The sequence below is a fragment of the Octopus sinensis genome, linkage group LG10 (assembly GCF_006345805.1).
Source record: "Octopus sinensis linkage group LG10, ASM634580v1, whole genome shotgun sequence".
NCBI classification, from domain to species: domain Eukaryota; kingdom Metazoa; phylum Mollusca; class Cephalopoda; order Octopoda; family Octopodidae; genus Octopus; species Octopus sinensis.
In genome coordinates, this window is record NC_043006.1 from 45,478,171 (window position 1) to 45,497,129 (window position 18,959).

General features: G+C 36.8%; 1 protein-coding gene and 1 long non-coding RNA gene across 5 annotated transcripts in view; one reads left to right on the forward strand and one right to left on the reverse strand.

The window, feature by feature from the left end:
* LOC115216354 overlaps positions 1-18,959 on the forward strand; it is a 396,571-nt gene that overhangs the window by 17,092 nt on the left and 360,520 nt on the right. The window lies entirely within an intron of this gene.
* Positions 251-18,747, reverse strand: LOC118765119. Its single transcript, XR_005000966.1, has 3 exons — positions 18,736-18,747; positions 6,612-6,614; positions 251-494 (listed from the first exon to the last, which is right to left on the reverse strand). It is a non-coding gene; the product is annotated as an uncharacterized LOC118765119 (long non-coding RNA).

An 18,959-nucleotide genomic window follows, 5' to 3' on the forward strand; every position in this document is an offset into this window, starting at 1 on the left:
AGAACTAGAGAAGAAACTTCAAGTGTTGAAGCAAGGTTTAGAATCGAAGGACCTTGCAGTCAATGTTGCAAAGACCATAGTTCTAGTAAGTAGGAAGGCGAACACATCACACACCCCTTTAGGTAGGTGGCCCTGCTCGATCTGTAGGAAAGGTGTAGGTAGAAACTCCATAAGATGTACCCAGTGTAAGCTATGGACACATAAGAGGTGCAGCAACATCAAAGGAAGATTAACCAGGAAGATCGCTTTCACGTGCAGCAGATGCACAGGGGCAATAAACACCACAGATGCTCAGAAAACAGACTCCATCACATGCCAGGGGGAGAAACTAGAAGTAGTTGATAGCTTCCGCTACCTAGGTGATCAAGTATGTAGTAGGGGTGAATGCTCAGAGAATGTTACCACTAGAATAAGAATAGCCTGGGCAAAGTTCAGAAAGCTTCTACCCCTACTGGTGACAAAGGGCCTCTCACTCAGAGTGAACGGTAGACTGGCTTTGACTGGCTTCCGTGCCAGTGGCATGTAAAAAGCACCATCTGATCATGGTCGATGCCAGCTCCTCTGGCCCCTGTGCCGGTGGCACGTAAAAAGTATCCACTACACTCTTGGAGTGTTTGGCGTTAGGAAGGGCATCAAGTTGTAGAAACACTGCCAGATCAAGTTGGGGCCTGGTGCAGCCTCCTGGTTTCCCAGACCCCAGTTGAACCGTCCAACCCATGCCAGCATGGAAGATGGACGTTAAATGATGATGATGATAATGATGATGATATATATATATATATATAATATATATATATATATTATATATATATATATATATAGACAGATAGACAGATGTGTGAGTATGTTTGTGGCTTCTTGTCTTGACACTGTGAGTGTTGTAAACATCACTTGTTTCCAATATTCTGCAAAATCCTGTCTAGCTATGGGGAAAGATTACCTTGCTTGGAAGAAACAGAAACAGATAAGGGTTTACGGCTGGTAACACGTATAACCATAGAAAATCTGCATGGAAAAGTTGACTTTGAAAAAATGATAATGATGATGAATGCAACATATGTTACTTGGAACTTTTATATTACTTGGAATGGTGAACTTAAAAGCAGCTGGGTATGTAGATTTAATGGAGTCAATCAATTACAAGAATCAAAGAAAAAGATGGTGAGAGTTTTTAGTAGTTTAAAAGATACTTGCATTTGACACTCTGTTTTTGATAATTCTTCTTCATTACTCGATGCAGCAATAGAAAAAAAATTGGAAAGGAAGTGAGCCAATTCCAAATGTTTGGATTGATTCCATCCATGCAGTAAAGACTTGTTAAAATATTGGTGAAAGATAAAGAGATAATGTGAGGAAAAGAGCCATCATAAAGTGTTTATTCTGCTTTGTGTGACTGTATGTGTTTATGTACAGGGTGTCCATAAATTACCTTTACAATTTAAAGAATTCCAAAAAAAAAAAAAATGATAAATAAAGAAAACTCAGCAGAGTTTAGTGGAAAACATATGCAGGCATGGCTGTATGGTAGGAAGCTTGCTATCCAACCACATGATTCTCAGTTCAGTCCCATGACATGGTATCTTGGGTGTCTTCTACTATAGCCTTTAGCTAGCCAAAACCTTGTGACTTGATTTGCTGTATGGAAACTGAAAGAAGTCTGATATATTTATATATGTATATATATTATATATATATATATATTATGTGTCCCCCTCCCCGTTGGTGTTTTTACACCCCCATAACTTAGCAGTTTGGCAAAATAGACCAATAGATTAAATACTAGGCTTACAAAGAATAAGTCCTGGAGGCGATTTGTTTGACTAAAGGTGGTGCTCCAGCATGGCTGCAGTCAAATGACTGAAACAAGTAAAATCTATATATACACACACATGTATGTTTGTTTATATATATATATATATATATATATATATATACACATGCACACACATGTATATGCATGATGTTGCACTTTAAAGTGGTTCTATGGGATTAAATCATACTTTGTTGATGTTGAGATTTTAATTTGTTCATCCTATTCTGTGTCTGAGATGCTGTTGTTGTTGCTAACGCTGCTAATGAAGCAAGACTGAAATGTTATGAAAACATGCAGATTCATTTACGGCAACCACAAAACCTCCAATAGATTTTAGGATTTTCTTTTTCTTTTTATTATTTTTTCATTCATTAATTTTTTTTTTTTCCTTTTCATCTCAAGGATAGATTTTTTATTTATTATAAATTGAATAAGTAAAGAAAAAAAATGATAATAATAATACCAAAAAAAAAGGATATTGTAAAGCTGAAATTGGCACAGATTAAGCGATATAGACTCTTTAGTATATAGTTGCATTCAGAGATAATAGCAAAACCAGGATAATCCCTGAAACCAGTTGCAGACAGAAAACAGTTGAACAACTAATTACTGCGTAGACAACAGTTAAGAGAAGAAAATTATAATTTCTACTTTATGTTTCCAGCTGCTACCATTATTTAGCAGGCATGTGTATTGTTTAGTTGGAGTCGTGTCTTTGTTTTATGTAGCCATGGTAGTACTGCTTCCGATTTTACTGTATTTCCTTAGACATTTGATGTTCATGAGACTCAGTAGAGAAGTCAATGCCAAAAAGATTTCGTCCAATCCGATTACATTTCAGTAGAAATGCCAATCTAAAAATTGTCTCCTTGCCAACTTTATAGTGTTTGGGAAAAGATGGTTGGTTTGTCTTTAATAATACAAAGGGCTCAAAATGTTATTTATAGTTAAGTCTGTAGAAGTATTTATATATTCAAACATCACTGGAATTTTTGCAATGTTAGATTTCAATTTTATATACATTCTTTTTCTTTACTGAGAATTAGTCTTAGAGAGAATAATCAATAAGGCAATGAAATATTTCCTCTTTCTCTTTTTTTTTTTTTTGTTGTTGTTGTTATCTCTTTATATTTAAATATATTTCAAAGCTGTTTTTGATGCTGCTGCAGTTTAGATTATATTTCATTATAACTCATTTAGATTTACCATTCTTTTTGTGTAGGAATTTGAAATACTATTGGTTTTTCTTCCAAGAGTTTTATTCTGATGATATATTTGCGTTATCGACAAGTGGATGCTGTGTATTTTAAACCATTTTCTGAGGACTCTCCATGTATAAAGTTAGTAAGTGGAAGCCAGTGCGGTGCCTTCTCTGTATTGATGTAGAGAGTAAGGACAGACTTTTTAAATCTAATTACTGCCTGATTATCTGCTTAACATCACATCAATAATCAAGATGATTATATATATATATATATATGTATATATTTCTATCATTGTGTGTAATAAATATATATTACAAGCTCAATATTTCATATTATGTAATCTAAAAAATAAAAAGCAATTTTTAATTTTCATGATTTATACAATGGTTTTAAAATTTAGAAACTATTTTGGTTTATTCAAGTATTTATATAGATGTTTAAATCATTGATTGGAAAGCTTAGTTCAAATGCAGCCAAAATAACACACCCTATTCAGTTACATATCACATAAACAATTTTCAGAGTTAGCTTATCATCATTGTGCATTTATATTTATGTTATTGGCACAGGCATGGCTGTGTGGTTAATTAAGAAGCCTGCTTCCTATCTTACTATGTGGTCTTGGGTTCAGTCCCACTGTGTGATAGATTCATCAAGTGTCTTGTACTATAGCCCTGAGTCAATCAAAACCTTGTGTGTGGACTTGGTAGGTGGAAACTAGAAGAAGGCCATTATATATATTTATATATATATTTAAGGCAGACGTTAAAAGATGATGATGACGGTAATATATCATCATCATTGGTAATATATCATCATCATCATCATCATTATCATCATTGGTAATATCTATCATCATCATCATCATCATCATCATCTGTTGTCCATGCTGGCATGGGTTGGACGGTTTGACCAGAGCTGGCAAGCTGGGGAGCTGCACCAGGCCCCAGTCTGATTTGACATGGTTTCTATGGCTGGGTATCCTTCCTAACACCAACCACTTTACAGAGTGAGCTGGGTGCTTTAATTTGGCACTGCATGGCATACTATTACATATATATATATATATATATATATATATATATATACACACACATACACACATATATATACATACACACATACATACATAAATATATGTATACACTCATATATATCTATATCTATACTCACATACATATATATACACACACAAATATATATGATATATATTCATGGGTGCAGTCTAATGACTGAAAGGAGTAAAAGATGTGTGTGCATGCGTGCATGCATGAACTTGTGGCTAGACATGTAATGGTTGTAAATGACCATGGCAGTCATGCAATCAAGGCTGTCCATTTGTATTTTTACATTAAAAATATTTCTAGCATTGGGAAAATACTGCCCTGCTTGAAAACAGGTGGAGGAATTGATGACAGGAAGAGCATCTTGTCGTAGAGAATCTGCATCATTAACTTCCATATGACCCCTGGAAGCATGGAAAACAATGATATTAAATAATCTTTTCTACTCTAGGCACAAGGCCTGAAATATTTGGGGAGGGACCAGTTGATTAGATCAATCCCAGTATGCAACTGGTACTTAATTTATTGACCCTGAAAGGATAAAAGGCAAAGTTGATCTTGGTGGAATTTGAACTCAGAACATAAAGACAGGCAAAATACTGCCAAGTATTTCGCCTGGTGTGCTAACATTTCTGCCAGTTTGCTGCCTTGATGATATTAAATAGTGGTGACGACGATAGTGATGATGGTGATCATGACAATGATGATGGTGATGGTGATGATGATGATGATGGTAATGAGGATGGTTACTTTTGTTCTAGTTTATATTGATTCTCTTAGTTTAGTGAAGCTTTTTTTCATGTTTTTTTGTTATTTTAGTCATTCTAGTGACCTCCTCCTTAGCGAAGGCAGAAGTATTGTTTTCAGTTGCGTTTGTTTTTTTGTTTGTCCATGTACAAGATATCTCAAGACATGCTGGATGGATTCAGATGAAACTTTCAGGGATGTTTGGCCTCGTGACTGGCACAAACTGATTAGATTTTGGGATCGATCCGGTACCGGACAAGGATTCTGGATTATTTTTCCTGTTTTTTTCCTTAATTTCTGAGAGCTGTTGGGTTCATTTTTTATCATTCTCGTTTGTAAAAACAGTTGAGGTTATTTCAGATATTCTCATTTTAAAAATTATCTCTGGCTAATCGTTGATAGGTCATTGGTGTTGCCTTGGCAGAGGTTTGCGCTCTCTAAGTTTATATTGATTTGCTTAGTTTAATGAAGATTTTCTTCCTGTTTTTTTTTGTTATTTTAGTCATCATAGTTATATTTGATTTTTAGCTGAACTCAGTTTATGATTTTTAAAATTGCATATCCAGTTAGCCCTATTTATCCCTACTTATTTCTTTTCTGATATTGTGCTTTTACTGGTTTCCCTATCATTTAGAATTTCACATACCACCTTTTCTTCTTTTTTCTTTACTTGTTTCAGTCATTAGACTATGGCCATGCTGGGGCACCACTTTGAAGAATTTTAGTTGAATGAATTTCACCCCAGTACTTATTATTTTTAAAGCCTGGTACTTATTCTATTTGTATCTTTTGTCGAACCAAGTTACAAGGATGTAAACACACCAACACTGGTTGTCAAGCAGTTGTAGGACACACACACACACACACACACCACAGATACATGTATACATAATGGGCTTCTTTCAGTTTCTGTCTACCAAATCCACTCAGTGTTTCGGTTGATCCGAGGTTATAGAAGACACTTGTCTAAGGTGCCACGCAGTGGGATTGAACCCAGAACTATGTGGTTGGGAAGCAAGTTTCTTACCACACAGCCACACCTGTGCCTATTAAATATATATATATATATACACACAGCAGGTTTCTTTCAGGTTTCTGTCTACCAAATCCACTCGCAAGACTTTGGCAGGCCTGAGGCTATAGTAGAAGAGACCTTTCCAAGGTGCCACGCAGTGGAATTGAACTCAGAACTATGTGGTGGGAAGCAGACTTCTTACCACACAGCCACACCATATTATGTAGAAATTTCCATTATAATCTCATCATAGCAGAGGCCTTTTTTGAAATGTTTCCAATTACTAGAGGTTTTGTACTGTAAATCACACCATTCTTTGTGCTGATCAATAAGCAATGTAAAGTTATCTTGGTTCTACTGTTTAAAGCAATTGTAATTTACAGAGTTGACAGGACAGCTCCATGTTTACAGTATATATCCATTTCAAACTGGTAACCAGTGCAATACTGAATTTATCATCATTCTAGCCGCAGACGTGGCTATGTGTTTAAGAAGTTTGCTCTCCATCTGCATGGTTTTGGGTTCTGTGTCACCACATAGCACCTTAGGCAAGTGTCTTTTACAGCCCTAGGCCTACTAAAGCCTTATGAGAAGATTTGAGAGATAAAAACTGAAAGAAACTTGTTGTATGTATATGCGTGCATGTGTGTGTGTGTGTATCTGTGTGTGTGTGTATCTATACAGATAAATATGTATATGTATATATGTAGGAGCACTTCGTTGGTTATGACGATGAGAGTCCCAGACGATACGATCAACGGAACAACATGCTTGTGAAATTAACGTGCAAGTGGCTGAGCACTCCACAGACACATGTACCTTAACATAGTTCTCAGGGAGATTCAGTGTGACACAGACTGTGACAAGGGCAGCCCTTTGAAATACAGGAACTACTTGTTTTTGCCAGCTGAGTGGACTGGAGCAAAGTGAAATAAAGTGTCTTGCTCAAGGACACGGTGTGTCACTGGGAATTGAACTCATGACCATACAATCTCGTTCCGAATGCCCTAACCACTAAGCCATGTATATATGTATGTCACAGTATTGACTAGACTATTCGCTGTTGTTACATATCACTGGTTACAATGTGCTTCACATTGTTTTAACCTTCAACTGATGCCATTCTGCTGGCACATTGTTCTGGGTTCAGTCCCACTGCGTGGCACCTTGGGTAAGTGTCTTCTGCTATAGCCTCAGGCCAACCAAAGCCTTGTGAGTGGATTTAGTAGATGGAAACTGAAAGAAGCTCATCATATATATATGTATATATATGTGTGCATGTGTGTGTGTTTGTGTGTCTGTGTTTGTCCCCCCAACATTGCTTGACAACCGATGCTGGTTTGTTTGCATCCCTGTAACTTAGTGGTTTGGCAAAGGAGACCAATAGAATAAGTACTAGGCTTGTAAGGAATAAGTCCTGGGGTCAATTTGGTCGACTGAAGGCAGTGCTCCAACATGGCCGCAGTCAAATGACTGAAAGAAGTAAAAGAGTAAAAGAGAGTAAAGAGTATATATGATGTTTGTGTATATGCGTGTTTGTGTGTGTGTGTGTATGTAGATATTTATGTGTGCTTGTTTCTTCTTGTCATGACAATACATGGTTGTTGTATATGGAGGTCATTCATTTTCAGTTTTCTGTAGAAACATATCTATCTACAGAGAAATAGTACCTTGTTTGGAAAAAGTTGAGGGTTTGTAACAGGAAGAGCATTTGACCATAGAAAATCTGCTTCAATAAACTCCATCCGGCCCCTGTATGCATTGAAAACCAGATGTTAAAATGGTGCTGATAATGATGATCCTATCTCTTATGCCTAGATTATCATTTCAGAAAAGGTAAATTTTGTGAGACAGAGATATTGATTGAATGCATCAAACCAATATATTATTGGTGCTTATTTTAGTGATCCTAGAAAGATCAAAGTTGACCTCAGCACTTCTCCCACTGCCAGCTTTATTTTAATTCGTCAAGATCTTCATCATCATCATCATCATCATTTTTACATTAACTTTTCAATGCTTGCAGGAGTCGGATGGAATTTTATTGAAACAAATTCTTTACTACCAGATACCCTTCCTGTTACCACCCTCTACTGGTTTTCTAGTTATACTGGTTTTCTAATTATACATTTTGATATATATATATAATCTGGTACTTTGACATCTTTGCTATTTCTACCATCATAGTCTTTTAGTAGAAGGAATGCAGCTATTTTGTGGAAGGGAGAGGGGAAAGTTCAGTTGGCCATACTGCTGTCTATCTTACCTTATTTATTACTTCTTTAAAATATGGAACGTCAAATCAACATCTGTAGGATTTAAGTTTGGAAATACAAGACATTACATTCATCTGGCTCTGAAATGGATGTATGGTTTAGATCAGTGGTTCTTAACTGGAATCCATATAAACATTGAGGGTCCGTTTAAGATTTTGTTGTGCAATAAACTGGTTATACATCTGCAATAAAGGGTAAAGACTCCTGTCAGTCATAAATGACCATGAGATGCACCAAGAAAGTTCCCTTCTGAAATACAAGTCCAGGCAAGGTTGTTTATGGAAAACCATCAATTGCCTATGCATACCAGCCTCCCATTTCTGTGTCACTGATGTTGTCCAAGGGAAAGGCAAAGGCTGATACAGCTTGGCACCAATAATGTCGCAAAGCATTTCTACAGATGAGTGAACTGGAGTAACATGAAATAAAGTGTCTTGCTTAAGAACACAACACAGAGCCTGGACCTGGAATGAAACTCGCTAACCTCATGATTGTGAGCCTGATGCTCTAACCACTGAACCATGCAATACTGAAAATGTTTTGATAATTTTTTTTTAATACAATTCCTAATTTAATTATAGAAGTATATATGATTTTTAAACTTCAAATGGTTATGAGGGTCCATCCGAGTAAAATTGGAATCAGAGGGGTACATAGGCAAAAAATGGTTGAGAAACACTGGTTTAAAAGATTACTATGTAGCTATACTGTGGTTTTGGGTTCAATTTTATTTGACAGCACCTTCAGCAAGTGCTTACTGCCATACTCTCTGGTCAACTAAATCCTTGTGAGTAAAATTTAGTTGATGGAAACTGAAGAATCTCACCTCAGGGAACTCTGTTCTGTTGTCATAAATTTAAGAAATACATAGACAAAAAACATGGCTGTCTGGTAAGAAGTTTACTTCTAACCACATTTTTGTGGGTGCAGTCCCACTCTCTGGCACCTTGGACGACTGTTTTCTACTGTAGCCTTGTAAGCGAATTTGGTAGACAGAAACCAAAAGAAGCCTGTTATATATCTGTGTGTGTGTGTGTGTGTGTGTGTGTGTGTGTGTGCGTGCGCGCGTATTTTTGTCTCATTGCATGGTAATTGTAAATGATGTTGGTTGTTGTGTAAGCAATGTCCTTTGTTTTCAGAATTCTCTGAAAACATACCTGGTGATGGTGATGGGGAGTATCACATTACTGGGAGGGCATCAGACTGAAGAAAATCCGTCTCAATAAACTCCATCCGACCCTTGCATGCATAGAAAAGATGTGAAAATGACGACGACAACAGTAATGATATACCAGCCATTAATTTCCAATATTCCTTTTCCATTTTTCCATAGTTCCATATTTCTAAAGACCTATCACAACAGACGCTTTTGGTCTTAATCACTGTGCTTCAGCTATCATTGTCATGTCAGTTCTTTGTCAATACCATTATTATAATTAATATTTATCTACTCATCAACTGTGTATAGTTAGGACAGAAACTTTCAATCATAGTCAATAATCATTGTTTAAATTTTCTAGTCTGAATTAAAGATAAGCTTGTTCCTCTTTGTCATTGTTGATTTCTATGAACATTTTGATGTAATTTCTTTCCCTACCATTTCTCAAACCCAGACATTTCCTATAAGCAACATTTTTTTGCAGACAATGCTGACATTTGCTGCCAGCATTATTTACAACTTTACTTTGTTTGTTTATACGCACATCTACGTACATACATACATGCACATAAACACCACATAGGTGCAGGTGTGGCTCTGTGGTAAGAAGCTTACTTCCTAACTACATGGTTCCGGGTTCAGTCCCACTGCGTGGCACCATGGGCAAGTGTCTTCAGCTATAGCCTCAGGCCGACCAAAGCCTTGTGAGTGGGTTTGGTTGATGGAAACTGAAAGAAGCCTATCATATGTGTGTGTCTTTGTGTCTGTATTTGTTCCCCACCCCACTACTGCTTGACAACCGGTATTGGTGTGTTTACGTCCCTGTAACTTAGTGGTTCAGCAAAAGAGACTGCTAGAATAAGTACTAGGCTTTAAAAATTAAAAGTCCTAGGTTGGCTGGTTTGACAGGATTCGATAGACCCAAGAACTGCAATACACTCTGGTATCTGCTTTGACATAGTTTCTACAGCTGGGTGCCCTTCCTGAAGTCAACCACTTAACAGAATGTCTGGGGTGTTTTTTCATGCCATCAGCACTAGCAAAGTCATATTACAGCTTGCAAGCCTGCATACAAATCCCAAGAGAAGAAACTTTATGTGAGGAGATGAAGAATTGAAGGGGGTTGGGTAAAATATGAGAAAAAAATGGGCCAGAACATTATATATATATATATATATATATATATATATATATATATATACCGGAGTAAACACATAAATGTGAAACAAGGTGGAAAAAAGAGTACTCAAATACCAGTGGTAGAGTAATATGCTTTATTTAAAGCAGCAGAAAATTCAACAAAATCTGTTACTCAGAGATTCTCGTTGCCGTTCATCAAAAACTGTCTGATGAACGGCAACGAGAAACTCTGAGTAACAGATTTTGTTGAATTTTCTGCTGCTTTAAATAAAGTATATATATATATATATATATATAAAATTGTTCAATATTTTCTTATTAGAATTCTTCTGCTGCTTGTACCAGTCTGATTTAATTGTTTAATGTGAGCAAACTGAACTTGTTGAATGGTGTTGTCTGTAATAGTCTCTTGGTTTTTGAATCTGTTGTCAAATGATGACAGGGAGAAAAAAAAAATAATTGAATTATATGCTGCTTTATTTATAACTAATTCTACCTCACTTGTCATTAGAATTCTCTGTTCTTCATTACTGTTTGTCATTTATTTCATTACTTGCTGTTTCTGTTTCTCCTTTCGTTCTTATTTACAATTCAGCTGGCTGTTTTACATTATTCATTTTCAAATATTGCTTTGCATATTTCTTTTTCTTCTTGTTTTTTTTTTAAATTTTTTTTTTTTTAATTTGCTGTTATGAAAATTGCTAATTTATCATGAAGGATTGTGTTCCAGTGTTGAAAAGGTTGAAGTTATTTATTTTTGTATCAGAAAATATATCAAAAAGCCTCTCATATAGTCAAGTCATTTCTGATATTGTGCAACTTTATGATGAGTAAATTTTGTAACGGACCTCAGGTATCTACAGGGCTGGTGCATACATCTGGTGCATATGTTTAGTGTGCATGTATAGTGTATATGTCTGGTGCATTATGAAGGGGAAAGGAAGGGCCAATATGTACATATAGTGCATTACGATGAGCAAAGGACTCATACATATGGTGTGTTATGATGAGTAAATAATGGAATGACCCTCAAGTATCTACAAGGCTGGTGTATACAGCTGATGCATCATCATCATCATCATCATCATCACCATCATCATTTAATATCTGCTTCCCATGCTGGCATGAGTTGGATGGTTTGACAAGCCAGAAGGCTGTGCTGAGTTCTGTCTGCTTTGGCATGGTTTATATGGCTGGATACTTTTCCTAACACCAACCAATGTACTGGGTGCTTTTATTGTGGCACCAGCACCAGTGAGGTCACAAAGTAACTTGCAAGGTAAGACCCCTCAACTGAAGTGGGAACAGCATTGAGGAAGGTGGCTTTGTTCCTAGTGATGAGAGATTAGAGTATGAAAGAAGGACAGAGACAGATGTCTTGCAGTAGAGGAGATAAATGACTATCCTAGTCAGAGAGAATGAGAGAGAGAGGAAAGTATATATTGTAATGAACTTCAAATATCTATAGAACTGGTTCCTGTAAAGGCAAGTAGATGAAGGATAAAACCTATTTTTAGTCTACAGTGAATGCAGACATGTTTAATTGGTTAAGAATTTTGCTTCAAACTTGTGTTTGACTCCACTGAATGGGTTCTTGGGATACTAGCTTTACATTCACCCAAGCTCTTCCAAACATATTGCTCTATGTACTCTCTGGTACTCAGCATAAAGATAAGTTCATTATTTACATTATTTACATTTGACGGATATTTGTCCCCTTCTTGTTTGTTGTTAACACAATGTTTCAGCTGATATACCCTCCAGCCTTCATCATGTGTCATTGGGGAAATTTCGTACGTGAGTTCTCATTTCTACGATATTTTTTCGATGTTTCTCCAAGACACCTGATGAAGGCTGGAGGGCATATCAGCTGAAACATGTTAACAACAAACAAGATGAGGACAAATATCCATCAAATGTAAATAATGTACAAAGTTGCTCATCTCTTAAATATAGAACTATAAAGATGAGTTGTATACTGGTGATCCAATGACCCATTAAAGATTACAGGACATTTTTTCGTAATATATATTTATCTTCTATTTTTTTACTTGTTTCAGTCATTAAACTGCGGCTATACTGGAGCATGACCTTGAAGAGTTTTGTTGAACAAATCAACCTCAGTACTAATTTTTTTTAAGCTTGCTTCTTATCCTGTTGGTATCTCTTGCTAAACTGCTAACTAATGGAGATATAAACAAACCAACACCAATTATCAAGCAATAGTGGAGAACAAATACACACACATATGATAGGCATCTTCAGTTTCTATCCACCAAATCCCCTCACAAGGCTTTGATTGGTGTGGAGCTATTGTAGAAGACACTTACCTAAGGTGCCTCCACACCTGGTGTATATATATTGGGTCATCCCATAAATATGTGTTTTTTTATGTTTCTTTTATTTTTGAAAATTAAGATAAACAAACAATAATAAATCTCTGAACGAAAACCGGTGATTGTCGTACGCTGAGGAAAGGTCAATACCTAGAAACTGCAGTCCGTGCGTATCACTTAGGTTGACGAGGGAAGGTTGACCTCCCTTTGCAAATACCATAAGGGCACAGAAAGTGTGCCTAAGGCCAGCTGGAGACGATGTTCTCCTGAGGCTACAAGCTACAGTAACACCCACCCTTAGTGGTTAGCCATATTGAGATGGCAAGTATACCTCACAAGATAAACAAAGTTCTTTTTAATCTAAAATATATTCTCCTTCATTTTCTACAGTGCTCTTCCATCTATATAGTAGACTTGCAAAGCCCCTCTTCCAAAATTAATTTGTTATGATGAAAAATGCTCCTCCAGTACTGTTCTGACCTTATCTACAGAATTCATATTTTTTCCGTCCAAATGATTTTGAAGACTGCAGAATAAATGATAATCAGATGAGGCAATGTCTGGTGAACATGGTGGGTGGGGTATTGTTTCCCATTCAAACTGCTCCTCCCTTTGGAATGTCATCCTTGCTGGATGTGGGCAAGCATTATTCTGATGGAAGAGCACCTTTCGTCTTGATACCAAGGATGGTTGTTTTTCTTCTAGCACTGACTTAAAGCCCCTCAAGCTGCTCGTAGTAGATCTCCCTTGTTATCATTTGGCTTGAGTTTAAGAGTTCAAAGTGTACTAAGCCTTTTATATCCCACCAAACACATAACAACACCTTATGTGGGTAAAGACCTTCTTTAGTCTGGGGTGTCAGTGTTTCTCCTGTCTCTACCCACTGTCTTTAGCGCTTGACATTTTTATAGAGAACCCCTTTCTTGTCACCAGTCACCATTCGGTCTCACAAAAGTTCATTGGTAAAACATGACAGCAAAGAAGAGCACATATTTACTCTCTGCATGCAATTCGACTTGGAAAATTTTTGAAGAACCCATTGACCCAATTTGCTGACTTTTCTGATAGCATGCAGGTGTTGATGAATGGTTGAATGATGAAATCCAAGCTTCTCTGCTAGTTCCTCAACAGTTACGATAGGATTTTGTTCCATCAGTGTTTGCAGGACATCCTTGTTGAGCTCTACAGATCTTCCAGGGTGAGGCTCATCTTCTAGGCTGTAGTTTCTAGCTCAGAATTTCTGGAGCCAGTGTTGACAGTGGCTTACGCTTATTGTCCGATCCCCATATATTGCGTTAATATTCCTCACACTTTCTGTTGCGTTGTTGCTTTATTGGATTTATAAAGCAAGATATACCAAATATGCTCCTTTGTCACTTTAATTATAGCTTTGAAAAAATAACTGTTAAAATCGAACTGCACTCTTCAAAGCTTGCACTAAGACTAAGAACAAGGTGAAATTACTACCTGCTTTTATAGCAAGTTGATGCAGGTAGTTTATCCTGTCCTCCTTCACTTAGTGTGCTCTACAACTGATTGGAAATTAGTTGGAGCTATGACCAATGCCTTTGAAGTAAACAGTCTTTGGCATAATGCTACAGGAATCAGTAATTTTCATTTTCCCATCCTCCTAATCCATGAAGACTTACAAAAGCTCTTAATTGAATGTGTAAATAAACACAGATATTATTCTCTAACTCGTTTCACTAATTAATTTTCTTCATATGTAAATGGAAATTAATCTCCATAGAAATATTATTATTCTTTGTATTTATTGACTTGGTAAGCAGTTAAAAACACTAGATTTAAAAAATATATGTTTATATATATTTTCAGAAATTCATCTTAATATGTTAATTATTAAGTAGATATTTGGCACTACTGAAGTTCTATTTTAAACCCATTACTTTTTACTATTTGGACTTTGATGTCTTTCTAATTGAATTTTGGACTGGTGTCCATGAACACTCTTGAACTGATTCTATTTGTAGAATCTATCGAAGAACACAACAAGAAATTTAAAATATGTAATCTGTCTCTAAACTGGAGAAGGCCAAAGGTAAAAGGAAAACATGTTAATTAGTTTGTTACAACATTGAAAATTCCTTATAAAGAGAAATTTGGCCTTGTTCAAGTTTGGAGAAAATGTGTTGAAAGAAATTCAATACTGTTGTAGCAATGTAATGAAAGGATAAAGATATTTTTACTGTGTTTTTGGCAAGCTGACAGACTCCCACATCTAATGTATAAACTCTTTTACTGTGTTAGGAAAACCATTGTATGGAAACCAAACAGTTACAATCTCTAGTTAGGCAAAAGGTTAAATTTTATCAACTGAGCATGGAGATTAGTCTTAGAAAAAACTCAGTCGTAAAACTCAATTGATTATGAGATCAGGATATGTTAATATTTAAAAGTTAGTTTGCATGAAGAAGCCATTGCTTTATGTTAATGGTCTTCAGTGGTTTAGTTCTGTTCCTTTATCATAATCTTCATCAATTAATGACCAATTTTTCATGCTTTCATGGGTCAGATGAAGTTTGTTGAGACAGATTATTCTAAGGCCAGATCCCCTTCTTATCACCAATCTTCATTGGTTTCCTCACTGGTTTCCAAGCAAGGTAACATTTTCTTCTTGCCAGACATGTTTTTTTTTGTTGAAGACTAGAAACAAAAATAACATTGCTTGTTTAACTGTGATGCTCATTTACAACAAGACAAGAGTACACACAAATGCAGATACATCATTTAAGGTACTTTTTTCTTCCTTGTTGGCATGGGTCGGACAGTTTCTCAAGAACAGACGAGCCAGAGGACTCCACCAGATTCTATATCTGCTTTGGCATGGTTTCTACAGTTGGATGCACTTCCTAGTGTCAATCATTTAACAGTGTACTGGGTGCTTTTTATGCAATGCCAGCTCTGGTGAGGTCGCCAAGTACCTCAAACTCACACGCACACATACGCACACACACACACATGCACGAACACACATACATATATATATATATATATATATACACATATATACAACAGGCTTCTTTCAGTACCAAATACATTCACAAGGCTTTGGTCAACTCCAGGCTATAGTAGAAGACACTTGCCCAAGGTGCCACACATTGTGATGGAATCCAGAACCATGTGGTTGAGAAGCAAGCTTCTTACCACACACCTACTCTTAGTTGGCAAGTTGTTGTTGTATGTTTTTGTTGTGCATATTATGACATTGTGTTTCCTTTTTCCACAATTCGATGACTGGCATCCGTGCTAGTGGAGTGCTAAGAGCCTTACTGGCACTTGTGCTGGTGGCATATGAAAAAACATTCGATTGAGGTCGTTGCCAATGCTGCTGGACTGGCTCCTGTGCAGGTGGCACATAAAAAACACTATTTGTGCGTGGCTGTTGCCAGTACTGCCTGATTGTGCCGGTGGCACGTAAAAGCACCCACTACACTCTTGGAGTGGTTGGCGTTAGGAAGGGCATCCAGCTGTAGAAACTCTACCAGATCAGATTGGAGTCTGGTGTAGCCATCTGGTTTGCCAGTCTTCAGTCAAATCGTCCAACCCAAGCTAGCATGGAAAGTGGACGTTAAACGACGATGATGATCATGATCATGATAATGATGATGACGATCCTGTTTCTGTTTAACACGTCTCGTTTGTGAAGATGTGAAACGAAAGCATATTGTTGTCATGGTATTTGGTAGTTGATGTCTGATGTCATCAAGTTTAGAGTTGAAATTAAAAAAAGGAGGAGTTACAAAATATTGGTGCTGGCAGCAAGTGGCAGATTATGTTTCTAGGGATTGGTAAGTGTCAGGAAAGAGAAATGAGGAATTTAAGTTGCGATGTATTTGGTGAGTGATCAGGAGTGGTTATTTGAATGTGGTAATGTGGTAAGTTGTTGTTGCTTGTTGTATGTCTCTTGTAACAATTCTGTTGTCTTCTAATTGTTATTATAGTTTTTATGTGTTTGGTTTGACTGTCTGGTTTGCCAAACATGGCATAGTAAGTTATTTTAATGTTGCAGTGGCTGTACAGAGCTTGAATTAATTTGGTGACAGTTTGCTTTAGACAAGAATATTTTGTTTGGAATGAAAGAAACCTTTCATTAGAGAAGAGTGAGGAAGGGGTGTAGCTGGATTCTTCTGAGAGTCAGTTGAATGAGAAGGACGAAACTATGTGGGGTTTTTACTATTGTGCCAGTAGTGATTCTTGTTTCTGTAAATAGGTGTGCTGGTGAGATAGTGATCTAACTATCTTTTGTTGGGTGATAAAGGTCAGTGTGTGTGTGTGTGCATGTATGTTATGTATATATTATGTGTGTGTATTTAGATATGTTTATGCATATGTGTGTGTGTGTGTGTGTATATATCTATATCTATATATCTATATCTATCTATATATATATATATAATTAAGATTCAGTTGAATTAGGTACTTAAGTTGAGGCACCAAATCACTTATTTGCTTTATATATATATATATATATATATATATTATATATATATATATATATATATATATATATATATATATATATATATTTATACATACACATACATCCACACATATCTATATGTAGATGTGTGTGTGTGTGCTACTTTCGCGTTCATATATTAACAGTTTAGATCTTAATTATATAAAAATATGAAACCATTATTCTACGCTAATTTAGTTAATTGTAAGATAGAAATTTAAATGTAATAAAATGTTTTAAAAGGAATTTCAAGTGCCTATGTGACAACTGCAAACCTACTTTTTGGCCACTCTGTATATTGTGTATATATCATCATCATCATCATCATCGTCAGTTAACATCCGCCTTTCATGCTGGCATGGGTTGGACAGTTTGACCACAGCACCAGGCTCTAATCTGATTTTGCAAAGTTTCTACAGCTGGATGCCCTTCCTTACGCCAACCACTCCAAGAGTGTAGTGGGTACTTTTTACATGTCACTGGCACGAGGGTCAATAAGGCGGTACTGGCATTGACCACGCCTGAATGGTGCTTTTTATGTGCCACCAGCATGGGAACCAGTCCGGCAGCACTGGCAGTGACTATGCTTAAATGGTGCTTTTTTATGTGCCACTGCCATGGCATTGACCACGCTTGAATGGTGTTTTTTTATGTGCCACTGGAAGCCATTCAGGTGGCACTGGCAATGATCATACTCAAATAGTACTTTTTATGTGCCACCGGCATGGGACCTATCAGGCAGCACTGGCTTCGACCACGCTCGAATAGTGCTTTTTACGTGTCACTGGCATGGGTGCCAATCAGGCGGTACTGTCATTGGCCATGACAATGACTTCACTTGACTCAATAGATCTTTGCAAACACAGTTTATTGTCCAATGATTGAAGGGTACTCTTAAATGGGCCTGTTATGCTGCACTGGTATAAGCCACGCTTATGGTCTCACTTGGCTTGCTGTGTCTTCTCAAGCACAGAATATCTCCAAGGGTCTCAGTCACTTGTCATCGCCTCCGTGAGGCCCAGCATTCAAAGGTCGTGCTTCATCACCTCATCCCAGGTCTTCCTGGGTCTACCTCTCCACAGGCTCCCTCTACTGCTAGGGTGTGACACTTTTTCACACAGCTGTCCTCATCCATACGCAACACATGATCATACCAGTGCAATCGTCTCTCTTGCACACCACATTTGATGCTTCTTATGTCCAACTTTTCTCTCACAGTGCTTACACTCTGTCGTGTATGCACACTGACACTGCACATCCAGTGGAGCATACTAGCTATATATATATATATATATATATATTTGAAACCAATATATGTTATATATTATGGCTCTGTTGATATGGAGCTTGCTTTGTAACTACAAGTTTGTAGTTACCCTCCTATTGTGTGACACCCAGGGCAAGTATCTTTTTCTATAGTCTTTGGCTAAGAGAGCAGTTGATAGATGTGGCGCCCCTTACACACACACACACACACACACATATAGCTACCTCTTCCACATGCATGTGTGTTATATATATATATATATATTTATATAAATTGAAGTGTGCAGTATTGTACATATGTTTATATTCTTTTATTTGTTTCAGTCATTTGACTGTGACCATGCTGGAGTATTGCCTTTACTGGAACAAATCGACCCCAGGACTTATTCTTTGTAACCCAAGTACTTATCCTATTGGTCTCTTTTGCCAGACCTCTAAGTTATGGGGACACAAACACC